Source organism: Meleagris gallopavo, chromosome 4, assembly GCF_905368555.1.
Source record: "Meleagris gallopavo chromosome 4, MGAL_WU_HG_1.1, whole genome shotgun sequence".
Classification (NCBI taxonomy): Eukaryota; Metazoa; Chordata; class Aves; order Galliformes; family Phasianidae; genus Meleagris; species Meleagris gallopavo.
The window spans coordinates 56,531,595-56,553,805 of record NC_139407.1 but is presented as its reverse complement, the minus strand read 5'-3'; the positions used below and the strand labels follow the sequence as shown (position 1 = coordinate 56,553,805).

The window sequence follows — 22,211 nt, the reverse complement described above, 5'->3', positions numbered from 1 at the left end:
CCAAATCCTAAGGTCAGAAGCAGAATCATACCTGGAAATAATTATCTTACACTCAAATTAGTGGTGTATACTGAAAATATCACTATGAACACAAGATTTGGTTCTCAAAAGTTAGGTGTATATTCTGTTTGCCTCAAAGGCATCACAGAGAACCAGGTAATAGATCGCAAGCAGGTTTTGGAGTTTAGCCTCTTTTGATTATGGTCAGAAAGCTGGATGAGATCCCAATGCTCCATTCATGCCTTCTGCAACCTGGGTGTGTGTGAATAGTCCTGTGTGCCAAGTACTGCCCCTACAAACCAGGTCACGAGACCTCTGTATCATCAAGCAAGTTAAAAGAAAAATAATCTCAGCTATTTTCTAAAAATAGAAAATCTGACCTGTGAAAAAAGGGAGAAAATGCTTATTTGCTGACAGGCTAGTGGGAAGGGGTCTCCAATAATGACTTACAATAGCTAGTCAGTCAGGAGCCTGTAGAGACATGGGTTAACACACATGACAGTGAAATCAGTGAAGTGAAGTCTGTGCAAGCTCCAACACAGATACTGCATGTTCTTGGTAGCATACCATGTCCAACCTGAGGTATGCATAAATTCTCTGATAGTAATTCACAACACAGTGTATCACTGCTACTAGTCAGCTACAGCTGGGAGTGACTATTTATTTATCAATAAACAGCTTTGAAGTTGTCCACGTTTCAGTGACAGTGGTTTTTTTTGAAAAAAAGAAAAATAAAACAATAAAGTTGAACTGAAGTCTGAGGTTCAAAAAAAAAAACTTGAAAAACAAATGGTAAATGTGCAGGAGATCATTCAAGTGCATTGGCACGCAAAAGGAATAACACAATGAACAAAAGACCATTTGGCTATTTTTCATTAAAGATACTTTTCTTAAGCTAGGAATCCTAATTAAAAGTTTTGAGGGCTTTTTTTTTTTAATCCTTCTATTTTATGAAGCTAGGAATTTTGCATTTACAGTACCTTAAGGTTTGATTTCAGACTGTTTCCTTTTTTCACCCATTTGCAACTGAATACAAATGAGGACGAAGATTTTATTCCTTTCTTATCTTTTTGCTATTCCTTTTATTCTGCCTAAAATACTGAGTTTTTTTCATCCTCTCCATAGAGCTTCTGTTCTCATTGTCTGGGATTTGAATGACTATTTTTAAAATAATATTTTTATTCTTGCAAATATAATTTTACAATGGAGCAGGGAACTGCTTCAATGCTGACACTTTTCATCTGCCTGTTTTAAGCTACAACATTAACTTCTTGTATTTGTCCAAGTATTCGTTCTACAGAGAATTTGTTCCCAAAGTTAAACTTGTTACATTTTGAAGTTCAGTAATTTTAAGCAGACCAAAGGAAAGTGAGGGAGAAAAAAATGAAGTAAACAAATATTTCAAAGGATGAAAAAAAAGTCTGAAAAAAAACCTCTTCATTTTGCTTGCCAGTTATTCAGTGCATTTATGATATCATAAATGCTCAGTTTTATTTTGGGTTACATTTTCTGGCTGAGATACAGAGATTCTCAGAAAACTGACATTTGAAATAGAAAGTCAGCAGTAACCTAATTTGGAATGTAATGAACCTAAGTAGAGGGGACAAAACTGAAAGCTCTGCCACTCGGGAGTTGCGAAATGCAATAGAAAAGCCTGTCATCTTTGTTTTATTCTTAAAATATGTGAACAAAATAAACGCTGGAAACATGAATTGTGTTTTCATTTTGCTGTGCCTCTGTTAGATGCGTTGTTCACATACCCTACCAATATATAACATGACATGCCACGGTTTCTGCACTCAGATCATTCACTCTTATGTTACTGCTCAAGTATGCATTCAGAAAAAAGCCAACAGATAGAGTAGATTTATTCTAGTTGTTGAGGTCAAGGGCTTTTTTTTTTTTTTTTTTTTTGGATTCAGCTGAGAGGGAACTCTTTCCTCAGTAACAACAGATAGACTTTCTGCTTTACAGTCCACTCTTAGTGTGCAGCACTGATAAAGAAAACTATCAGAGTATTTTCAAAGGAAAAATCTGGATATTATCTATCAGTAGGAAGTACCAGTGTGGTCTCCAGTGCCAAAGCTAGGGGACTTTCTGCAAAGCACAATATCTGCATCACTGATTCAGAGACTGCGGCAGCTGGAAGTTCTTGCAAGTCACGTAAGTAAAGGGCTCTGCTTTGGTGGAGCAAACTTCATAGTCTCTTGTCTCGTAAAAACTCTTCGATAATCTAAACTTGCGATGAGTGTCCTAATACTGGTAGTGTTGTTTTATCTTGCTGTGTTCTCTTGAATAATGCATGTGTGCAGGCACAATAAACAATTAACTTACCTTTCTAGACATGTTTTGCTCTGAGCAGTGTGAGGAGCTGTACGTGGCTCAAGCAGACTCTGCTTGCTTTTATGATCACTGGCAACCACAGTTCTCCATTTATGATCAATGTGGAGAACAGTCTGATTTCTTATAGTTCTTGACACTGTTATTTCAAGAACAATGGGAAGCTGGCAGTGAAACACAAAGTCTGTGCAAAGGAAAACATAGAGCAGCGGGACCGTTTATAGAGCAGTCAGTGAACCCGAAACTGTTGTGCAGCCCCAAAGTTGAACTTGTCACTTTGTGGGAGTTTATACTCTCTCTACAGAAGCTTAAGGGGTCACAGATTATGTGACACAATAAATATTTCACTTGGTTTATAAAAATTTGTCTTGTTGATACTTAAATTAGTCACTTCCTATGTGGTTATTTGGGATTTGTTGTGGGAGATGGATCAACTTTCTCTGATCTTCACATTGTGATTTAAGATCACAAAGTATTTCCTTGTTCTCTGTTCAGTTCATGTACACATTGCACCAGTAGCAACAGGTAATGAAATCCCAAAGTTCTCTTGTAGTTGGTGGGATTTTCCCTGTCCCAATAGCTGCCCAACTGCAGGTAGCCTGGTAAGGTAAAGAAGGGTGGCTGTTGTGCCAGGAAAGCTTGATTAGCTCCACCTGGACAGAGTAAGAAATTTAATGGTTCCAGCTGCAGGTACTCCAGGTTCCTTCCCAGTCAGCTTCTGCTCAGAGCTTCCAGTTTCCCTCCAAACCCACATTTTTGAAAGGTGCAAACTCTGCACACAAGTCCTCAGGGCAATATCAACTTTTTCCTTTGAAAAAATAGACATATTTTTTATACCTGGATGCCAAGATAGTGAGGCAATTAATAGACCCACTGCAGTGTGGTGTGCTGTTCCTAGAAAAACAGAGATGTTATCTCCTTGGGCGAGACTGGGTCACCAGTAGAGCAATTACATTTGGGTGGAAATCATCATGTTTGGAAGGTATGTTGGTAGAAGTTATTTGGAGAACAAGAGAACAGTATGACAGCCAGATGCCTCTGCTGATGGAAGATGTTGCTTTTCAGGAGTGTTTGGAAAGTGACAGAAAGCTAATTGGGAGCAGAGACAGCTCTTTTATTTTCTTTGCAACTCAACTCTTGGAGAAAATAGCAGTTTGTTATATTTTTGGATTTTATGTGTATTTGTGTGTTCCATTAGTCTCTTGGCAAATGCATCTTTTTAGCTCTGAAACTTTCTGAGCCTTTCATACAGTTCTCTGCTTTGAAGCAACAGATGTCTGCGATAAGCAGATGGTTATGGCTTTCAATGTGAACATCTTTAAATACTTTGTTGTGTATATTTTATGGGGAGCAATGTACTCAGTCTTACTATGCAGAACTGGCGCATTAAATGAAAAGTATCCATGTCTGGATACTTATGTCACTTCCTAGCTTGCAAAGCAATAAACCACATCTTTCAGGAATTTTTGTTGTGGGATACTTTCACCCTATCATTCCCTTGTGTTTTCAAGGCACTAGTCTGATGTGGGCTTGGTCAAAGCAAGGAAGCAACAAAAAGGAGGAGCTACCCAGGTCGTGAATTGCATTCTCACTCTAATGCATATTGTGAGCAGGCTGACATCTTCCTCTTGTGAAATTTCCCCAAGGAAATAACATAGCACCTACGAAAATAACTGAGAAGAAATCTTTTGATCTTTCTTACACTAAAATTTAATTTTTTTAAGAGGTATGAAATTTTATGTGCAGGGAATCTAAGAAAATAAGTTCTTAGACCATAAATAAATCTAGTAATGCAAATGGAAAGAATTAATCTTAAATAAGAACACAACTCTAATTTTCTTTCAAGAAAAAGAAGTCAGATAAACAGATTTCATCCAAATGTTTTGCTACTGGGTATTCATTTGCAGCTTTAAAGAAATATAGTTCTTTTTTCTGTCTCCATCTGACTTTCAGACTTTGAGTTTGTTTTTCAAAGAAACTTCTTCAGACAGCTTTTGACATGTGAGAACACTTTAAACTTGAATTAGTTGATCTTAAGACCGGGTTATTGCGCAGATTATCAGAGGCTTTAATCATAATGGCACAAGATATGTTATTGCATGGAGTCAGTGCTTATGCAAGGCTCCAACCTGATCTGAAAGAAGAGAAATAACTCATTTCAACCAAGCTTAGGAATTTTTGCTTCCACCTTTGAGAAAGAACAAGGCTGTTGAAAAGTTTGTGGTGCTGGAGGGGTGTTAAAGGGTTCCATGTTGATGCAGGTATGCTGTGTCTCTCCTTTTTTGCTGTCTCTCTGGGAACCTTCTTTCTAGCTACTCCAGCATGTAGTAACCGCTTGTGGCAGGCTGTCCCAGAATGCATTTTTTCTGCTTTGGCACGTCAGATCGACCTTTTGTTCTAAGGTTCTAAGATTAGGGATGAAGGAAGAATCCAGTGAGGATGCTATGCCCATGGATAGCTGGTGGTCCAAACTATCTGCCTGGATGTGAGCAGCTAACCACAGTTATAAGCAAAGAAAGCCCGCATGTGATTAATGCCATTATTGCTGACCCTTGTAATCTGTTGCTTAGTAGCTATGTAGCTACTTTAATTACTGTCTTATTAGTTGTGCACTTCCTGGTGGCTGCCTCAACCAGATGCCTTCTACTAAGGGACTGGTCATTACCAAGATGACATTGGACTAACGAACCAATAGCTTCACCAAAGACAGCAATACCATTAGTTCTATTTTAAGATCTCTTCAATATCCAGTACTGTAGGGTTTAAAAGAGGAAAAAAAAAAAAAGCAATGAAAATTCTGTTTCATAATCTTGATAGCTATTATGTAATGATAGCAGGATTAAAAATCTACATATAAATGAGAATAAGTTGTGAAAACTTATGATTAATGTACTGTCTTTGTTTTTGACAACTCTAATATTTTTTGAATTGCAAATCATCATAGAATCATAGAATGGCCTGCAGGACTCTATCTGACAGCAGTGTAACTCAGAGATAGGTTTCTCCTAAATAAATGATATGAAGATATTGCATTTTAATGCATCTTGTATTTTTTTCTCTCTCTCTCTGTGGAGCCCTACTATCCATTACTGGTCTGGTTACAGCACCTCAGCACACATGTATTTCTCTGAATGCCACCTTTGAGGCTTACAGACCTGAGGACTGAGGCAAGGCTTAATGGCAGTTGAACTAAGATCATACTTAGTCTGCGAAGATGTAAAAAAACAAATGTAGTTTTCCTGAATTATGAAAATGTGTCCATCCATCACCTATAAATAATAGATTCTTTATAAAGATGGAATGGAAACAGCTTTCAATCTTTGCCATGCTGCTGTGTGCCTATAGTCTTTCTGGTGGGATAGAAACAAACCCTCCAAGACAGCCAGAAAGCTCCCAACCTTAAATACTGAACAAGACAACAAAAGATCAGAAGGAGCAAAGAATTCAGAGCTGCCTAGTATGGAGAGCCCAGACAATCACCACTACTGTAGTTCTGTAGGAAGCTCTTGGCAGTTGGGGTACTAAAGTTTGCAGCTAGAAGAGAAGCCTGGAAGCTGCTCTAAGCAAGCTGCAGAAACAGGATTGCAAAGGGCATATGCCTTTTCTGCTCTTAGGGAAATCAGCCTGCTGGAATAAGTACTATCATCTCTAGCTTATCAATAGAGCTAATAGCTAATATAATCTATCTTTGAGTGATGGCTTACTTCTGGAGTTCAGTTAAGTAACTGCCAAGCTTAATACCTTAAATATAGTTATGGAGGGGAAACTGCCTGTTCTAATATTCCAGAGAAAATTATTTCCATTATATTTTTAACATTTTCTCTGTGGCTTTTAGCATGTTTTCTAAAATCTATGATTACATTCATGTAGCATTTGCCTCCAGTTTTTCCTAAAGTAGTGGTGAAGCAGACTATGTGGTAATTAAAACGATTATTTCTCTGAACTTCTCTCTTTTTGCTTATTAGCTGATTCTCTAGCATGCTCCTTCTGCCTTGCTGGGCTGTGGATAAATAGCTCTCTGAGGTAGCTCATAGTCTCAGCTAACTTTACTCTCCTGAGTCTGTAATAAAACTGAGAGAAAAAAAAAAAAGGATGCTCACCCCAGATTGACTCAGGCAGCTGTCAGTACTTCAGATCCTGGACAGCACAGAAAGCAATTGGTAGAACATCTGGGAAAAGGTGACAGTGCAGGGACTGCCTTGGATTCTTTTTGGCCATGGGGAAGCAGCATAGTGTTGTTACAGCACCAAGAGCACTGCCAGCACACCCTGATCACCAACTCAGTGCATGAACAACCTCCAACCTGTCTGCATAGTGGCATTAGCAGGTGTCCTTTGAATCTTTCTCGTCAGAGGAAAAAAAAAAATCCAGAACAGAGAATCCTGGAAGATGACATAAAATCTTCAAGATTCAAGAGAGCCACAACATGAGTTTCTGAGCATTCCAAAAGGGCAGAACTATTCCCAATTAGAAGACTAAATATTTAGACATTATGTGAATGCATTGTGTTGGCTGTAACAGGGCGGCTATGTTCTGCTGCTTCAAGACAGTGTTCTGTATCTGTGGCCATTCTTTGTTCAGGAAGGAAACTGTACAGGTTCCCCAGTTAAAGTGAGCACAAAAGATTGTAAAGAGGGTAAAAATCCATAGAAAACCAAGGTATTTTATCATTATGACTATTAACAGCATACTCCTGAATTTCTGTAATCTGCAGGAGGGGATCAATCCTTCTTTTATTTATGTATGCTTTTGAACATTATTGAAATTCTTATAGGCAAAGGGGGAATTTAAAAAAAAAAATAAAGCTTTAGGAGGTTTCTTCTTGAAGCAAAGCAGTTAAGGCTACGGAAGGAAATATAAATGAAGATTATACCTATGGGATTGATAGATGATTTAAATATACTATTTTTTAAGAAAAAGTGGGCTCAGCATGTGAGAAATAGTCCTCTTCATGTTGATCTTCCTGGTTGAAGAGCCTGATTGCATGCAGAGATGCTTGGATGAAGGCATTGCCAAAGACCATCCCAGTAGTGCTTCTGTGCCATGAATATCACACTAGAAATTAGTCAACAGCTATGTCATCTTGATTTGCATGCTAGTACAGATGATGCGGTAAGGCTCTGGAGAGATGTGTCCACAGTTAGCTGGCAATAAAATTTGTGGCTTTTATGAATCACTGGAATTTAAAAACTCTCAGGAGAGTATTTATCGAACATTGCACCTTGCCTCTTAAATGAAGAAACATCTCATTATGGCCACATCCATGATGTCAACTCTTCAAGGAGAAAAAGATGTCATGCTTCTTTCTGAAAACAGCAGGTGGAGAAATGGCGTTTCAAATGTTTTCCATTTACATGACATAGGACAAAAGCTTGATTGCTATCAGACTTGTGATTGAGAATAAGCCTACATTCAACAGTCCCAGACCCTGAAATAGAGAAGCAGATCCCAGAAAAGATCTATTGAACGGGAAATATGCAATCTTTTTTCATGAGATTAATGCTATTTTTGAGAAAATCCTGATAGAAAGTCTTTGAGCTAAACAGCCATTTGGAAAGTATTAAAGAACCCTGGCTCCGTTTTATTTTGTGGACAGGAAAGGAATGTGAAGATCTGGAGAGGCACTTCTGAATGTAAGGTGGTGGTGACTGGTGCCCTCCCTCCTTACAGCAACTTGTGGAGTTTTTTTAATATCTTTGTCTCCCTCAGTAGTTGACCCTTGTTATAATGAGATCTTGACTTTTTCCCCATTAGTTCAGACCAAGAGGTGGTATTTTCCAAATTATGGGTGTTTTTTCTCTAAACTGACAGTGTAATACAGGTTGTAGTTTTGTATCATTTTATCTTCTTGAGGACTCGACTTTATGCAAGTGCCTAAAGCAGCTCTTGAAGTTCACGCTCTAATGTAGATGGGCTGGTTGTCCAACTTCTGCTTCAGATGGCTTCTACCATCAACTCTTTGCTGCTGCCAATGTTTTCTCTGGCTTCCCTGGAGACACCAGATGCATTGAACGATTCCAGTTTCCAAGCTGAAACAGATCATGAACAGCAGTCACGTGTTGCTCCCATGCTTGCATGGGAGGGAGAGATCTTTCTCATTTTTCTCTTCTGGACCAATTTGCTCAATAAGAAATTGTTTTAGATCAAACTGATATCACTTATAGCTAATTCCAACCTTTTCTAATGTTTTTTCTTAAAATCCTCCAACTATATCCTAAAAGACAAAAGATTATTTGAAAGTGAACTAGAGAAGTGGGACAGTGTACTTTGCTCCTAGCTTACGTGATAGGACAAGAAAAGTATTTAAACCAACAAGTCAAAAGCTGTAGCCATTGAAAAATAAGACAACAGCCACAAACATGCTTGTCTCCAGTGTTGCATAAGCAGACATAACGCATAATGTACTGCAACATCACAGCAGGTCTTCCAAATTGAAAACAAGGAGGAATAAAACACTACCGTACCTTGGCTCTTAAATCCCCTGAATGTGTCATCTGTGTTGATTAGTTACTTTGATTTGTGCTTCCCAGAACAGTTCATTTTTCCCTTTAATAAGAGTTTGGGTTGTAAATTGTCACTTGGATTGATAGTATTTGCACCAAACAGTGTAATTAGGCTGAAGCGACAGAATATATTACATTGTTTGTTTTCCGTTATGTTTATTCCAGATGGTTTTTGTCACTGACTCTTTTTCTGAGCTGAACTGTTAATAAACATAGGATAAATCTAAATAATAAATTTTCTGCATTTGGTATAGATCAGTGGTTGTGGCTGTGGTGGGGTTATGCCACTCTAAGTAATGGGCTCTCATTAGAACCGCAAAAATGTTAATTCTCACTAATGTATGAGCAGGAAACAGAGTGCATGGGTAATGACTGGTTGAAGAAGATGCTTTCTTTTTCCTTTTGGAAGTCATCTGTTTTGGAGATGAGTTCAGTTGTAGTGCTTTATTGCTTCTTTGGACAAAAGAAATCCTTAATGGTAAAGCTGCAGAGTGAGTACCTGAGTTCAAGTCTGTCATATGCTGGAAAGCTCCTTCGTGCCCCTACACAAGTTATTTCCGTCTGTGCCTCAGTTACTATCCCAGCATTCTGAGATACTTTTTCTCTTCTGCCTTTTGTTTAAAGTACCTGTCTAGGATGGAGATGCAAAAATGATTTTAAAAAGGAACACTTTAGAGAAAAAAACTCCGTAGAAGATGGAAACACCATGTGGAAGTTACATGGCACTGGGACTGTCTTAATCTGTTCATTTTCCAAAGTAACGTTGATTGGAGAAAACTGAAAACAAACTAAATGATGTCACAGCAGACCTTGGAAAATTCATATCACTTAAGGAGTTTTCCAGTTGTAGCCTCTGTAGTTTTTCCACCAGAAAGACGCATAAGAAAGCCCAGAATGAAACAAAACAGAGTCTACCCTATCATCTTTTGAAAGCTTTAATAAGGTATATCTCTGTCTCATTAATATCCCAATACTTCCTCAGGTAAAAAAAGGTGGGAAAAAAAATTATGGCTACAAGAGTGTTGATTTGCCAAGGTTAGGAAGAAGAAACTGCCTTGTTGGCTCGCATAGGCTCATTAGCAAAAGGCCAGGGAGCTCAGCTGGTGCCGTGAGCTCGGTGGCAGTGGGTCTCTGTATGATTGATCTCAGACCTCTACCAATCTGGCTGCTCTTCACCAGCTGGGAGAGAAGGGAACAGAATTTTCAGTTATGAAATGGCAGAACATCTTCCTTTATACGTTGCTTCTGATTGCCTCCTGGAACAAGTAGTGACAGATATTCCCCTCAATAAGCAGTAAGGTCTCCCTTCAGCCTCCTTTTCCCCAGACTGAACAGCCCCAGATCCTTCAGTCTCTCCTTGTAGGGCACGTTCTCCAAGCCCTTCACAAGCCTTGTTGCCCTCCTTTGCACCTGCTTCAGCAGCTCAGTGTCCTTTCTGTACTGAAATGCCCACAACCGACCGCAGTACTCAAGGTGAGGCCTCACCAATGCCAAGTACAGGGGCAGGATTACTTCCCTAGTCCTGCTCATCACACCATTCCTCATACAAGCCAGGATGCCGTTGGCTTTCTTGACCCCTGGGCACACTGCTGGCTCATCTTCAGCAAACTGTCCATCAGTAAACCAAGGTCCCTTTCCATCAGGCAACTTTTCAGCCACTCCTCCCCAAGCCTGTAGGGTTGTTGTGACCAAAATGCAGTGGTGAACTGAGAAAGTCAGTGAGAGCACGGCTGTTTTGGTGATTGAGGTAGCAGAAAAATGAGGAGAATAGCCTGTGCCCATGGTGCTGGGTGTCCCTCCCGGCCAGGCTCTGAGGCATGAAAGTGTTAACCCTTCTGGAATCAGGACAAGACATTCCAGCACTTGAATTCACACAGTAAAAATAAACCTCTTGCAAGGCGTGTAGCCTATGGGGGTTTATGCTCTGTCTTTTGATTCAATCATTTAGGAATGCAAAGCCCTTCTACCAGGTCTGGGCTCTAAGACCGCCTTTGCTTTGGACTGCTGCCGAAGGTGAAGCAGGCCTGTAGCAAGGGCATTACGGAGGTCCGTGTCTCCCTGCAAGCCACTTGGTCATGCTATTTCCAGTGGACTGATTAGTCTCTGGCTAGTGCTGTAGAATCTCTTTTTCAATACTAAGGGCAAAATGCTTTCAGTCCTGTGTGCAGTGCTCACCATGTTCTTCCCAGTGTTCACTTACATGGTAGGGCAGTGGTAAGACAGTCCCACAAATACTATTTTTTGGGAAATAACATGAAAGAACAGCACAGTGCATCAAACCCATGAGTGTTTAGTGGTTTGGATAAAATAGTTTAACCATTCTTAGCCAGCTCACTATAGACAGTGTCAGACTAATGTGCAGCAAGGTGTGAGTTGGATACCTTGAGTGAGTAGCCTTTCCCAGGTAGACAACAGCTCTGCTTTTTTTCTTTTCCTGCACTGGCCAGGATAGGGCTTGGACTTCATGTTTTTGAACAACAATAATAATAGTTCTTGTTTCTGGCATGGAAACCTTTGTTTACTCCAATTCCCAGTGCTTACAGACCTCCAGTCAGAGTTTCACTTGGAAGACTTTGAGACAGCATCTGTGATCGCAGTTTGAGCTGGCCACGGCGACCACACAGCGACAGCAGTAGGGAAGGCACCTGCCTACTGCTCAACCTTCCTCTGCCTCAAAGAGCTTCAGCACAGATAGGCAATGCTGGTGAAGGAAAGCAGGACTGGGGAGAGACTCCTGCCCTAGTTGAGGTTGGGAGCATGTCCAATTAGATGGCCCAGTCCAGATTTCCGTCTCAAAACCAGCTCATTTAACATCTTTCCCTATTACCCTTCTCATTTTCCAGCTGACTATCATCAGACTGCCAAAATGTTTTTCCTTACTCTGCTTTTTTTTCTGTTCTTCCTGGCTCCTCTCTGCTCTCCTGCACTGCTTCCTACAGGATACTTGCAGTCTGTTGTACTTAGCAATTCTAATACTGAAAGGTGGTCTACCAAGAAGGCACATGGAAAAAATGTTGTATTTCATAGAGTTGACAGGTGGAAAGCACACAGTGGAATATTCTCATTGATTTATTTGTGGGTAGTTTCTATACAAGAGAGTGGAAGAGAGAGTCTAGGAACATTGGATCGATTTCTGTTTGGTTACTCACCGGAAAACTGGAAACAACCTTGTAGTCAGATGGCTTACCCTGGACTTACACAAGTGCCAGTGAGAACATAATTTAGCCCACTGATTTTACTTTGCATCCCAGTGGACATGGTTAAAACAAACAACATGTTAAAACCTGAGCACTGATTAAGAGCCCAGTAATAGTAATTCCCTGAGGATTATTTAAAAGTGCATTTTCTTCTTTCATGACTTCCATTCTCCCTCTTCTGGTCTTAGTTAGGGTAGCATGGTCAGGTTGCGATTGGACCTAATGATCTTTAAAGTCTTTTCCAACCTGAGCAATCCTATGATTCTATGATTCTATGTTATTGTCACCATATTGTCTAAGCACCCTGGCCACAGAAATGAACAGCAGTCAACTTGATGAAGTATTTGGCATTTCTCATTTTATTTATCATAGTGTTATGTTGTCGCCTTGTCTATTTAGCTCCAAAATGGACTGCTGTATTTGGAAATTTTTCATATAGACTGTAAACAAACAAACAAAAAAAAGGAATCCATAATATGCAACAGTTATATCATGACTGAAAAAATTATTTTCTCCCCTTTGTGAAAAAGATATCCACAAAATTGTAGCATAAGAAATGTTTGTAATAATCACGTGATCTCCACACTGACCTTGCTAATACCTTTCAGGGTGATATTTAACAACTGTTAATTAAAACAGTTTTACTTAATGATCAATTGCATAACAGCTTTTGTAGCAAACTCAAACTGAAAAGTGGTCTAGGTCTGTTATTAGCTCTGTCCAATGCTACTTGTGCTACTAAAGATGTTTCCAAAAACACTGATCCAAGTAGCTTTGCTGCTTACAGATGGCATAAAATCACAGTGCACGTACTTGACTTGGTTCACATCACTACACCGCATACTGATGTGTGGCAGCACATGCTGTGGACCAGAACAATGAATACCTGCAGCTGACAATGTGTTGACCCCAAAAAACAAGAAGGAGAGGAAAAAAGCCCATGCTTCCACAGGAATAGGAAGGAAGAAAACAATAAAACAGAGCAGAAGCCCTCTCTGGATTTGGAGGTAACAGGACCTGCACCTTGCAGTGAAAATTTTGTAAGCCTTCACTATTTGGTTTAATCTCAGTGGCATGCTAATGTGTTAGCTTTACAGCATTAGTATGCTGTCAGAGCACTGCAGAAATTATGTTCAGCTACAGATGCTAAGAAAGCTTATTGAAATATTACTAAATAAGGTATTGTGCATATTCTACAAGGGAAAAATAAGTAAATTCTCTGAGTAGCAACAATAAGAGAATCTCTTCAGTCTGTTAGATATTTGTCAAATGCTCATACTGCTTTATAGTGTTTTTCTTCCTTTCAATTTAATTCTCCAACTTTCAATCTCCACTTGATTATTTGGGGGGGAATAAAATCTTTTCTAATTTGCTATCGCTTTATTACAGTCTTAATTTGAATTTCATGTTGAGCCATTTAGAGGATTAATGACATATCAAGATTTCAGTATCTAGAAAAAAAATAGCATCAAAAGACAAATAATTTGGAGCAAAATGATGCTAAAGGCTTAAGGTTAGTACCATTGCTCAATATGTTATTGTATTTCATCTATTAAAATTATATTTTAGGATCACAAAACGCTTTCTGCAGTTGCCATTAGGTAACTCTGCCTCTTACAGTCTCTGGCGAGGAGGAAAGTGCTGCACTCACTCCTGAATTTGGCAGGAACTGGCTATGAGGACAGGACATGTCATGGTTCCCAAAGGACCATGAGGCTAACATCCAAAACTGGAATCTAAGAGAGATTTTTCCATAGCAGCATATTAACTGCTGGGGATAACTCAGTGGCAGTACATCCACATCGGCCTGGCTCACAGCCCACTGCTGGAGGGACTGTACAATGCTCAGCCCCTTCCTCCCACACCATTTTCCTGCAGAAGACCTAAGCGACTTATCCAGCCCTCCCAGAATCCACATAGTACATAGGTGTCCAATCTTTTGGTTTGCCTGGGCAGCATACACAAACATTGCTCCGAAGGTAATGCCTCCTATGTTTCCATGGAACTACAACTGATCCAAAGAGCACAACAATACTATTTGATAGAGCAAATTCTCAGCTACAAAACACTATTTTTTAACATAGTCACCACCATTAGCTATGCATTTTCACCAGCAATAAATAAGAGCCTGCATGCCACGCTGGTAAGAGTCCATACCAGCAGAGCTGACCCACTGTCACCGCTGCTGAAATGCACTACCACCACCTCACTGTGCTCACATCCACTGTTTGGTCTCCATACATGTTCACAAGCGTCAATGAATGTCAAGGGGGGCAATTTTTTGGCATTTTTTTCCACTTGGAGGAATTCAGTGGTACACCTTTTCATCCGCACTTCCACGTCAGGGGCCATTTTGTCAGACTGCCCCTTTTCTGCCATCTGTTGCACGGTAACAAAATGTAATAGAATATTGGTAATGGAAGGTTCAACCTCTATTGCCATACCACCAACATTCACTTCTGATTTTGTAGGCCACTATAATGACACAAGAGGTGTTACTTTCAGAAGAGCCCTCATAAAATGTATAATATAGTTAACGTACATTAGTAACCAAATTTATTTTAATCTTTAATATTTTTAATTAAAACAAAGAAAGAGAGAAACAAAAACACAGAAGTAAAGGAATATGTGACCCTGTTTTTGTGAAACTAATGCATCAGGCTAGTTTGATGGCAGTGGCTGCAATTCTTAGTGAGTTCTCAAGGTGTGTGTCTGTGTGGTAACTGTTGAGTCATGGCCGGAACCACTGATTGAGCATCTGGGGAAAGGACCGGTCAGCCCTGGGAGCACAGGTGAAGGCAATTCAGCTGTGTGACCAGAAAGGGTGGAGCCTGGCTGCACCTTTCTTAGACCTCATTTAAGGACTGACTGCCACTGGGAAAGGTTTTCTGGTTGGAGATCCTTCTCTTGGGGAATCTTTCCTGTGAGCCTAGACCTTCAGAGGTGGGGCACTTTTCCTTTGCTGTTACACTCCTGTATCACCCTTCCACCATTGTAGCAGTGTTGGAGACTGCTGATGAATTTTTGCTCTTCCTGTGTTTCATCCTTTACAATAATTGTTCACAAATGTACATACTGCCAAAAAGCAAGGACATGAATCAGGCATGACTGAAGCAAGGAATGTTTTTCCTCTGCTAAGATGGGGCTTATAAGAGTAAAGAGATATGATCAGATTTTTGAGTTGAATGTCTGTTAGCATCTCTGAAAATCCGTGGATTGGATATGCCTGTCCTAGTGTATGAGCAAAGCAGGGCTTGTGTCACTTGAGTGTGCCAGGCTTTGTGTTGTATCCACTCCTCCAGTGCATGCAGAGCGGGCACATCACTACAGTGGACAGCCTTCCCCATACTGCCACCCTTCAGCACAGAGTAATGCAACACAGCCTATGAGGCCTAGGGTACCATAGCTGTTGTAGGACAAGAAAAAAAGCCATTACGATACCTCATTACATTTCCCATCCATGTGAAGGACTCCTGAGGCTGTGTGCTGCTGACTGTCATCTGGCCATGCTTCAGTGACAGTGGCATGGGCTGAGTTCGAACTGAACCTTTGTATAAACTAATTTCCACACATCTTCTGTCTACTGCATTAGCTCTCCCCACAGGCTGCCAAGATTACATTGTTTGCTTTTAAAAGTCTTACATGGAAATCAAAAAGTCTCCAATATCATCACTAAAATGTGCAATGGGGACAAGCGGAAAAACTAAATTTATCACTGGAAGAACAAAATTGATGTTCTTGTGTAGTTGGAAATCATTTTGGCACTGTAGTTATGGCACTTCGGTATCTTATTTTTTTTTATTTCTTCTGTTTTCCTCAAGGCCAATCACTAATCATTTGTTTTACTGGGTGTGTTTTGGTCTGATAGTTTTCAAGTCTCCTTCATTCACATTCTGATTCCTCAGCTTGCTGAAGGATAGCTTATAAAACTCAGTTTCAGATAAACCAAAAATCACATTTATGCCATAAATACCCTCTGTGATTACGGGAAGATGTACAGTTAGTCTCTTTTCATTGGCAGTGAAATAAGCATACAAAGCGTCCTTGAATAGCATTTTTCATTGGAGCGGCATTGTTTTCTCAGGGATGTCATGCCAAATTTTCTTTCCTCAGTATTGTCCTTATCTGAACCTGTAAATCTTTTCTTTCTAAATGATGAAAAGTTCCAGATTTACCTGTTAAATCCTTTGGCTCTCCTTAGGATATTCACATCCACCACACACAATAAAGATAAGAATAAAAAGAAATACGTCATCTCATGATCACAGTAGTCACACAAACTGCTGTTGTGAGTCACTGGTAATTTACAGTGGATTCTCTGCCCTTTTCATTTATCTTCAGAAATGTCCTAGTTTGTGGTCTGGCAATATCAGAAGCTGCTATAATCAGATTAAATATTTCAGTGGTAAAATCGTCTAGGAACATCGGGCTTGATCCTGAGGTGTGCAAGAGATGTTACCTTTGACAAAAGCTGCAAAGCCTTTTGAATACTTTGTAGTTTAAATTATGAATAAGCAACTGAAGCAGAGACTGAACCAAAGTTTCAGATTTCAACTTGAGAGTTCAAATCAACTGGAAGGAGAGAAGCTGGATCACAGGTGTAAATCAAAGGCAGTTCCAGCCCCAGCCACAGACTCATCTTTAACTCCGAAGGGGTTTGAAGAGAAGCAGTCAGGCTGTTTCTGTTTGCCATGAAATTTCCGTAATGAATTACGTGGAAAACACAACAACAAAAATCCAGCTCTTTCGGTAGTATTTCTTCCTTTGAGTAGCATTCAGTAATATTTCTTTCTGTATGTCTTAAATTTATCCATTCTCCATAGTCTTACTATAGCTGTCATATTGGCACAGCACCAGTTGGATCATGCAGGATAGACAAACCTTCCCTGCAAATATCTTTCAGGAGTCATTAGTATTTTTCTTCTCTCCAATTGTGTTTTATGAGTGTTAACTCCTCTGGCACCACTGCAAGGGAGGAAATCATTGCCCTTCATATGGGAATAAAGAAATGAAGTGGGTTATGTGATTTGCCTAAAGCTACAAAGAAAATCACCATCAGAACCAAAATGAGAATTAATGATTTACTTTAGTGCTTTGTCCTATAATCCAATTAGCAGAGAAACCTCCTTCCCCCTCATCTTATGCTGTTTTCCTGCACCTGAGAATGGCACTTACTTCAACAATGCTTGCTATTTGAAACTGTATTTTGCTGAAGTTGATTTCCCCTCAAGAGGATAAGTCCTACCAATATATTTTTACATCTAAGAGAAAAAATAAAATATACTTTTGAACAAAAGCAATATAACAATGCACTTTAACTACTGTGAATCAGACATTTTGTGATGTTTCAGCAACAAGGCGATGCAGGCAGCAGCATTCTTTATGCCATCTGGTGGTCAGAGACCATCAAATGCCAAGCTCAAAACAAGCATGCGACCCATGAAAGGCACCACTGCAAATTTAGCTTCTGCTCTGATTATGACTTCTGAGCTGTTTATGTTTTCCTTTCTTCTGCCTTTCCTGTTCCTTGTCATTCACTTGCATGACTGGTGGGCTGCTAAAACTTTGGAAAGCTTCAGTAAAACGTGACCTGAAAGCAGGCTTAAGTACATGCATATTCTCAGGAGCATTCCCAACTTACAGAAATGCCATATTTCCATGGAGTAAGGAACACACTTTCTTCACTGCTTGGAGAAGGAAACTGACAAAACAACCAAATAAATAAAGGTAGCTTCTATACACAGAAGATTAATCGCTTGTGTTCCTGAGACAATTGAAATAAATGGGTTCCTTGGATAATGGAGACAACCAAGGTGACTTGTACTGCCTTCTTACTGTCTTTAGAAATGAAAAGATACAGAATTTTATTTTATTTTTTTCCTGCAGAATGAATTAATGGCTTCCTGCAGCTATACCTTAATGCTGGGTAGGGCTGTGTTGAGTTCTGCTCCCTGTCCTCGTGCACTGACTGCTCCTAAGGGCTGAGGCCTTCCTGTGAAGACAAGCAACACAATGACAGGACCTCAGGAAATGGATCAATCTCTTTGGATTTACCTCTGGAAAAACATAGGGAGGGACCAATTTCTGCATGTAGCCATGTTCTTTCAAAAGTGCAATCAAAAGAAATGCCACTATAGCAAGGCAAATTCAAAAGTTTAATTAAAAAGCCAGACAGCACCATCATCTGTGCTGGCATTTTTCCTATTTTTCAGTGGAAATATCATTAACTGCCTTCTTTAATAGTAAGCCCATTTTTTGAACAATGGGAAGAAACTATAAAGTTGATGTGGCTGACAGATCAGCTCGGCAGCCAAATGCTATTGCCACATAGCTGTGTTTGCAAGGCAGTTAGTGTCTTTAAGCTGATACATTTCAACTGAGAATAGTTGAAATAATACATACGATAATTCCTAATCCTAAAGAGTTTAAGACGTGAAGAGCATGTTAATTTTCCACAGTTTACATTACTATTACATAAAATGTACATTACTGTCTCCTAAGATCAGCCAACTGAAGACAGCATCTCACCAGACTCAGTCGACGTTGTGTCATACCTCGTGCACATACTAACACATTTGATAAAGATATAACAACTAACCAAGAAAAGCTTCCTTGTTTGGATTTTAAAGTCCTTCATTACGCCCTGCAGCCCTAGCTCAAGTCAGTGCCAAGGCCTTGGTATGTGAGCAGCCTAAGGCAGTTCAACATGTTGGGCAGAGGCAGTGGGCAGATCTTTCAGTGGATGTCCTTGGCCAGGTCCAGCTAAGGCTTACAGGCTGCCCCTTGTGGCTTTGGCAGCAGGACAGGTTTCTACTCCCATCTTCTGGACCCAGCTGGGCCGAGCCTAACTCACCTCAATATTTCCTATCCCTCACTCAGGTAGGTTTTCTCAGTCCTTCCCAGGCACAACAAACCCAAGCAAATGAGAGATCTGTCATTCCCGCTGCCTAGGTCAACCAGGTCCATTTTGACTAAAACAGGCCAGGAGATGGACACTGGTGAGTCAAAAAAGCCTGATGCTGTGCTAAGGAGGCCAGTGTGCACAGGCAGGTAGTAGCCTCTCCAGTTGTCACCTCCTGAGTAGTGGGATGTTATGTCTGCACCTTATTCAAGCTCAAGAGGGTCTGAGATGGCTCAGCCAGCAAAATTGTGAGGGTAATAACCTCCAGCAGCTTGGCTTGTAATCTTCATCTGGGATGGCTCTCTACGAAATGAACATCTGCCCACAGCCTAAAGATATGTTTCAAAACTGATTTAATTAGACCAATGCAAGCACCCATCTGGATACTCTTAGCGCTTTGGCTCCCGTTCACCTAGCAAACAACAGTGGATGAAAATTCTTATCACCTGCCCATGTTGCAAAGTGGCCAGAAGGAAATAAGGATGTATCAACCACTCCAGAAAGGCATCCTTATGATTAAAAATTTGGGGGAATCCCGATGAGGTTCTTTAAGAAGGTGCTGTCCACTGAGGTCTCCTGGGTACAGTGGTTACAAGCAGATGGACCATCTCACCATAGCAATGTGAAGATCCATGTCATAGCTGGAACAGCTGATTTAGTGGACTCACTGAGTGTAGAAATGGTTTATACTGCATTATGCCCTGGTCAGTTACTTACCATGTGGGAATGCTTCCCTCCCTTACCCAGCTGACTCTTACTACTGGACCACAAAGTGTGCCATTTTAATACACAGTCAGATGGGCTAAAGAGCCCATAGGAGAGGCTGATCATTATTTGAAGACAGACCAAGGAAGTTTATGTATAAATGTTAGAAAAGCGTATCATACAGATTAAATGAGAAAAAATCATTTTGACAACTGAGAGCACCATCATTTGGAAGCTGCAGGTCTCTAACAGGTTTTTTCTAAACCTTTAATAAAAAAAACACCTCAGAATTTCAATTGCTTTCATTTCACCTCATGCTTACTACCCACTACTGAAATTCATTTTAACAAAAACAATTGGAATTTTAACTAGTTACAGATGGTAGAGATAAAAATGGTCCTTAAAAGTCTGTATTTGAGATAGGATTTGCAGGGAAAGTCTTGTTTATGTTTGCTAATGTTATCCAGAGTGTCTATTTGTAAACAAGAGTCAAAGGTCTACAAGTTTTTGCCTGTGGTGAAAGTAAATCAAAAGAATGAGGGAAGACTGTGACCTTTAGAACCTTCTGGTAGCTGAAGCTGCTTTATCTAATAACAGCATCTTTGACAGATGCACTTCAAAAAATATTGGTTGTCTTTATGAAAAAGTTCTGGTACCTGGTATCAACCTCTGGCTCTGTTCTCTGGCTACCTCTGTTTAATAAAGGTGCACAAAACCCAGAAGCTATGCCATTTGTTGCTTTGAAATGGCAGAGGCATCATTGCTTTGCACCTGCTGCAAAGAGCAGGTTTTGGCTGTCCATCCAGCTCCACTATCAGAGATTTTCACCTCCAGGCTCCCTTGTTTTCTGTGTGGCATTCACCAACAAGGCAAAACTAGGAAAGTTTGGAGAGAAAAAGAATATATTAAAACAACAACAACAACAACAACAACAAAACAAACAAACAAAAAAAAAAAAGCAAAAAAAAAACACTGATGAAACTCCAAAGCAGAACAATCTCTTTACTTAATGGGATTCTTGTTTTTGCCAAAACCACTACTTTTGCTAACATGCTGTGAGTCATTATTGCCCTCTCTGCAGTTGAGGGCCTCTGGAGAGGAACTTGTTTTGTCTGTGATTACTTCTGCACAAGTGGTACCACCTGCACAGAATCTCCATTTTCATGGTCTGCAAGACAGGATTAGTCTGTAAAAGTCCACAGATGAGGAGAGGGCAGAGCCAGCACGTTGGGGCTTGGGGCTATACTGTGCACAATGTGGTTTTCCAACATATTCATCCTCTGTAAATGTTGGCATGCTGCATCCCTATTCTGGGCTGAAGACAGACTCAAAGAGAGAGAAAGGACTGTGATATCTAGGCTCATCACAGTGTGAATATTCACTACTAGCTATATTTCTGGCAGGAAAAAGAATTCCACATCTGAGATTTCCATTTAAGGACTTTTCTCTTTCAGCTTGCTCAGCTGTAGCATCAGTAGCATCACCCAGGATGGACTTTTCACTGACACGGGCAGTCAGCCCGCCAACATCTTTCTGCTGCTCTGTGGATCACTGCCCTTTTCTCTCTGTCCCATGAGGACCCAGAGGCAATCTGGAGGGACGTCCAAAGTCACACCAGTACAGCCCTCACAGCTGCTGCATGGTGATGCATCTCTCCTTCATTCTCACCTTCATCCTCACTGTCTGGCTGTTGGTGAGAAAAGCTAGAGCATTCTATATCCCAATAGACTGGGGACAAGGGGAAAATGGGTTTTTCTACCATATGTCTTCTGGGAACAGGATGGATTGTGATCTTTGCTCCTGATGCTCCAAGAGCAGAGAGGAGAGCTGCTCAGCAAAGCTCAGGAGCCCAACAAGGAGATAGGACACAGGAGGAGGATGAGAAGGGCAACCCTGACAGGGATGGTGAATGTCATCACCCATAACCATCCAGTGCTGTGTCTGTGAGGACATGTTGTCATCAGTAACACCACTGCTTCCAGCAAGACACTTTCAAAAAGCAAAGCAAGGACTGGCATAATTTTACATTCTGTGATTAAAACATTAAAATAAGCGAACTTCATTTTGAATAGCAATGACATACATCTGTATTAAGAAACCATAATTATTTTGTTAGAAATATGCCAACAAAAGCAATATTTTACAGAGTATCCTCAGAATTATCCTTACAGCCATTTTAGCAAACACATGATAGTTTACACAGCTTTAAGGGATTCAAACTGGTGTTGTTCTTTTCTATAAGGGCCACGTATGTCTCCTGGAAAACATTATATTTGGGTTTTACTACTTTTCTTAGATTTAAGTACTGCAGAATGCCAATCACTGCAGCAGGGACATCTGTCCCATGATGCACATCTTTGGCAGATAGAAAATAACAGTCTCTGGCAGCTGCATTTTTGCAGCTGCACTTCTGCATCTTTGCTAGATACAAGGAGTCTGCACTGATCCAAGGACATGGTATGAAACGGTGAAGGTGCTACACCTGCTGGACTTCACATCTTTCAAAATCTCGATTACTAATATTAATACACCAGAGGAAAAGAACAGATTATTCTGACAATTCAT

General features: G+C 40.3%; 1 protein-coding gene across 5 annotated transcripts in view; it reads left to right on the top strand.

Moving 5' to 3' along the window:
* The window catches only part of C1QTNF7 (C1q and TNF related 7), a 45,862-nt gene that overhangs the window by 11,654 nt on the left and 11,997 nt on the right, over window positions 1-22,211 (top strand). Inside the window, exon 1 of one of the 5 annotated variants that reach the window (XM_085223454.1) lies at window positions 1,727-2,163. The exons of 2 other annotated variants lie outside the window; for them this stretch is intronic. The gene's annotated coding sequence lies outside the window, so the exon portion shown is untranslated. Of the gene's footprint in view, window positions 1-1,726; window positions 2,164-22,211 lie in introns of those variants that run through there. 2 more of the 5 variants (XM_085223453.1, XM_085223451.1) reach the window with 2 other exon arrangements.